The sequence below is a fragment of the Rhagoletis zephyria genome, unplaced genomic scaffold, assembly GCF_001687245.7.
Source record: "Rhagoletis zephyria isolate East Lansing unplaced genomic scaffold, Rhagoletis_zephyria_1.1 Rzeph_scaffold_00786, whole genome shotgun sequence".
Classification (NCBI taxonomy): Eukaryota; Metazoa; Arthropoda; class Insecta; order Diptera; family Tephritidae; genus Rhagoletis; species Rhagoletis zephyria.
The window spans coordinates 150,573-156,101 of NW_016157870.1; positions in this window are offsets into that span (position 1 = coordinate 150,573).

Here is a 5,529-nt window from a genome sequence, read left to right on the forward strand (position 1 = left end):
TCTAAAAGTAATTTTTAATAAATCATTATCGTCGGGAAGTCTCATTGATGTATAGAAGCTCACTTCCATAACGCCCATTTCTAAGAGTGGCAATAAAAATGACGTTAGGAATTATAGGCCCATTTCTAAGCTCTCGACTACCTCAAAAATCTTTGAACACGCAGTCAATGCAAAGTTGAGCTTTGCGGTTAAATCTTTAATTTGCCCACATCAGCATGGGTTTGTCGCCAATAGATCTACGGTATCGAATCTAGCTGTTTTCAATCACTACTGTATTGACAATTACTCGGCTGGTTTTCAGGTCGACTGTATTTACACCGACTTTTCCAAGGCTTTCGATAAAGTCTCTCACAGAGTCTTAATAAGGAAACTTTCTTGTCTTGGCGTTCACTCTGCTTTTCTGCAATGGATAGACTCTTACTTGTGCAATAGAAGTTGTGTTGTTACATTTGATGGTATTTCATCTACCCCCTTTGTTGCCTCGTCTGGTGTCCCACAAGGAAGTGTCTTGGGACCACTCCTATTTGTACTATTTATTAATGATATCACAAGCTGTTTTTCATTTGCTATATTTTTGCTTTATGCTGATGATTTAAAGATTTTCTCAGTGATTAAGGCTGCAGAAGATGCTGTTAAGCTTCAAACTGATATTGATAGGCTTTACTTGTGGTGCCAGAAATCACGTCTATCACTGAACTTGTACCTGCTACGTACAATATATCGAATTTAAATAATTTTCTTTAAATGTGCAATGCTGCCACAGTACTCCCCTTCTAGACGGAATCTACCTTATGTTCGGAAAATTTTACTCGACGGTTTGTACGGGTAGGTTTCGTCGAATTACTTCGATGCTGATCTTGTGAATCTAGGTTTGCAGTAAAAGCTGCCTTGAGCCGATCGATGTTTATGTTCACCTGTCGACCTCTAATAACAATAGTGAAGTATTTGGACGAACGTTGTATTACCGGGTATGGGCCATCGTACGGATGCGTAAGCGAAGGTCGAACAGCGTCGTTGCGTACAAAAACATGACTCGCCGATGCAAGATGTTGGCTGACAAAGACGGGTGGTGAAGTGTGATATGTGGTATCAGTGGGTACCAATCTCTGCATAGATTCACGAAATTTCGAAACTGCTTCGGAAGATGGGTCGGTCATTCGTCTGCTATGGAAAAACTCCCCTGGAATTCTGAGAGTAGTTCCGTATACCAGTTCGGCTGGTGAAGCGTTCAAATCCGGCTTAAAAACGACGCGCAAACTTAACAAAATTGAAGGTAAGTTGTATATCCACTTGTTGGCATCGCGGGATAGAACCGCGGCTTTCAAGGTTCTATGAAACCGTTCGACGATTCCATTCACCTGGGGGTGGTACGGAGTCGTGCGTAAATGACTCGCACCGATAACTCTCATTAGCTCGGTAAATACAGCAGACTCAAACTGTCTGCCTCGATCAGACGTTATGCGAGCTGGAACTCCAAATCTCGCTATCCAGTTACAAACGAGTGCTTTGACCACGGTTTCCGCACACATATCGGGCATAGGCACAGCTTCTGGCCATCGAGTGTACCGGTCTATGACTGTCAAACAATATCGTTGTCCTTCGCATAAAGGAAATGGACCAACGATATCAATATTGATGTGTGCGAACCTTTCCTTCGGGGGTACGTATTTTAGTACGGGTGTCCTTCTATGTCGCTGGATTTTTGAACGTTGGCACGGTTCACAGTTGCGTACAAACCGCGCGATATCTTGTCGAACGCCTAACCAAACAAATCTGCTTGTCACAAGCTTACACGTAGAACGGACCCCAGGATGAGATAAATTGTGCACAGTGGAAAGAATCTGGTCACGAAATTGCTTTGGAATGTATTGCCTAACTGCTGAGCTTGACGTGTCGCATATCAAAAGTGAGCTGCTGCCTGGTATGGAAACAGGTTTTAGAGAAGAATTTTGTGTACCTGCCTGCAGCGCTTTTATATCCTCGTCGTCCTGCTGTGCACGAGCGATTTTTGTGTAGTCAACGGCTTCATTTAATGACTGAATTCTTGACAAAAAATCAGCTGTCACGTTGTCTTTTCCAGGCATATACCGGATGTCTGTGATGAACTGACTAATGAAGTCTAGTTGTCGCATTCGACGTGGCGGTGCTTTTTCAATTTTTTTATTGAAGGCGTATACCAAAGGGCGATGATCTGTGATTATAGAGCACCTTCGTCCCTCTATCATATACCTAAAGTGGCAAACCCCTTGGTAAACGGCTGTCAACTCGCGGTCGTAGGTGGTATATTTACACTGGGCAGTCGTGAGCTTTTTTGAATAGAACCCCAGTGGCTGCAGATTACCATCTATGACTTGGTGTAACGCAGCGCCAACCGCGAAATCGGAAGCGTCGACGTGGAGTGCTAGTTCAGCATCGGCGGCGGGGTGTGCGATAATCGTGGCGTTGGCCAGTTCGGCCTTACATTTTTCAAACGCGTTTTCAGCTTCGAGAGTCCAAATTATTGGTCGACTGTCGTTTTTTTTTATTGCCGATGATTAGTTTCTGTAGCGCTGATTGGTACTCTGCGGCGTGTGGCAAGAACTTCCTATAAAAATTCAACATGGCGAGAAATCTCTTCAATTCCATCGCCACGGATGGCTTCGGGAAGCTTTTTATGGCCTCCACCTTGTGTTGTAAGGGTTTTGTTCCTTCAGCGTTTACGAAATGACCCAGGAACTCGGTTTTTACCGAATTCGCATTTTTTTAGATTGATAGCGAGGTTGTATTCGCGCAAACGCTGGAAAACTTGCCGAAGATGTTCACGATGTTGTGCAACTGAAGACGTTGCAACGAAGATATCGTCTATATACGGGAAAACAAAGTCGAACCCGCGCAACACTTCATTAATCAGCCGCTGAAAAGTCTGTGCGGCGTTGCATAGACCGAATGTCATAAATAAAATTTCATACAAACCAAATGGCGTTGTGATTGCGGTTTTGGCTACGTCATCGGGGTGTATTTTCACTTGATGAAATGCCTTCTGCAGATCAATCTTAGAAAAAATCGTTTTCCCACGTAAACCATTCGTAAAATCGCTGAGATATGGTAAAGGATAGCGTTCTGGTATCGTTTGGGCATTAAGTGCCCGATAGTCCCCGCATGGCCGCCACGTGCCGTCACTCTTTTCTACCATATGCAATGGACTTGCCCAGTTGCTGTTTGAAGGGCGGCATATACCGGCCTTTAACAAGAACTCGAACTCTCGTTTAGCGGCTGCTAGTTTTTCGGGAGCCAGACGGCGGGGCGGCAAAACACAGGTTGTCCTGATGTCTCAATGCGGTGGAAGGTGTTTGACTTACAAGCAGACTTATATGGTGTCAGTCGCGTTAAATCAGAAAATTCAGCTATCATTGATGCAAACGGATGGGTTAGATCGTATGTCTTGATCTAAACCGATTTGCACCGAACAGAGGATAAATGTACGGATTTAATACCTGTTACGTTATCAATCAATTGGTTGCGCCGGATGTCGATTAGTAAATCATAGTGTCGAATAAAATCGGCACCTATGATAGGCGACGTGACATCCGCAATGGCAAAGGACCAATGAAAATCGCGACGCAGCCCCAGGTCTAGTTTTATACGCTTCTCCCCGATGACTTTAATAGGCGCACCATTTGCGGCATAAAGTTGAATAGTAGTTGTTCGCATGTCGTAACATTTTGAGGTTAAAGGCAAAACCGAGATGTCGGCGCCCGTATCGACTAAAAACGTTTTTTTAGAAATTTTATCTCTGACTTGTAAGCGAAAGAGTGAAAGCGGTGTGGCCGTGTCTTCGCTGAGCTCGGTCACTTGCTGCGAGCGTCAGAACTGTGTTGCTGAACAAGTTTGAGAAATTGATTGTACTTTATGCTGCTTGTGGCGGCACGGGCTACGACATTTTCGTGCTCCCGTGCCAAACTTTTTATGATACCAACATTGCCTGCGACTTCGGGAACGAGAACGAGACCTGACGGTAAACTTTTGAAATGACTTGCTTAGTTCAGCTACTGCTGTTCGGAGTTCGTCAATTTCTCCATTGTAGCTTGAACTTACTACGTTGGCTTGATTCGGAGTAAGTGCGTCAACGATCGTGTCGGCTATGCGCGTAAATTCTGCTGCAGTACCAGTTGAAGCGGCTACGACAGGTTGCTATTTCGGGCAAGCGTTTCGTCCATAGTCCTTTTAGCGCTGTCTCACCGATGATATTGCCGGCCACACGCTTCATATCGTTATAAAGCTCGAGGGCCTTTTGTCGCCCAGGGGCATCTCGGACAGTAAGCGATTGAGTCGACGGCTTTCGCTGTCTGAAAAATGCTCCAAAATTTTCGTTTTTATGAAATTATACTTGTCGTTGGTAGGCATTGCAGCGATTACTTCACTAAGCTGTGCTATTACGCTTGGTTCCAAAGCAGCTAAAACAGTTGCTGCTTTTTGCTTGTCAGCTACTATACCAGATGCGACGAACCAAAAATCCATGGTTGTGAACCATGCTTCTGGCGATTTTAATGCTGCCGGATTGTTGCGAATTCAATGAATTTAAATAATTTTCTTTAAATGTGCAATGCTGCCACAACTATATACAAGTTATTCATTACTGGTCGTGATTCCAATAATTCAAATTATTATAAAAATCGGGGTACCTTTTTAACAAAATAACAAGATTTTAAACTAATTCTGCTGGCAGTCAGGACTTTCAAAACAGAATTTTCTTCGAAATTTTCATTCCTAGAAAATAACAATTTATTTGCCATATCCTCCTATTCACAACGTCGCTATAAGCACACATTTTTCAAACCAGTCACAGAAGACAGGATTAAAAATCAATTACAAAAACTATAATAGAAAAAGGCTGATGACGTAACAGGTTCTCCAAATTCTGAAACAAATAAACAAAAGAATTGGTTCTCCATATGTGTAAGCGCCAATCTATTATTATTATTATATTTATTGAATATTCACCAATTTCCTTGTCTTTCTTACGAAGGCGTTTTTTTTTGGGGACGATTTAACCAACAAAAGTCTTTGTGGCAAAGTGGATTTTCCTTGGTTCTAAGATTTTTTTCTCAGTGTACGCTGAGCCTTTGCTGCCATGTGGGACTTCACAAATAGGCAACTTCCTCAGTTACCTACCAAGGGCAAGCCCAAGCCAGAAACAGACGCAGTACTTAATGAAATTAAAAGTAAGTACATGTATAATTTTTCACTGAAACTTGCCTTTCAGACGCTTTATAATTTTCCTTTAATTTATAGTCGTCAAGGAATCAGACATCGAAGAAGCTGCGAATCTGCCAAGTACCTCCACATAAAAATATAATGTTTAAGAAAGTACGACCAGTATTTTTATATGCGTTCGTATTTTGTATCTTATTTTGTTTAATAAGAGTTTTGTTGAGTTTCGTAATTTAACACTTTGCATCAATATACTTCATTGAATGAAGGCGAAGCAATAAAAAAATATGTAGTATAAAACCTATTTGTATGCATATAAATAAAAGACTTAAGTTTTAT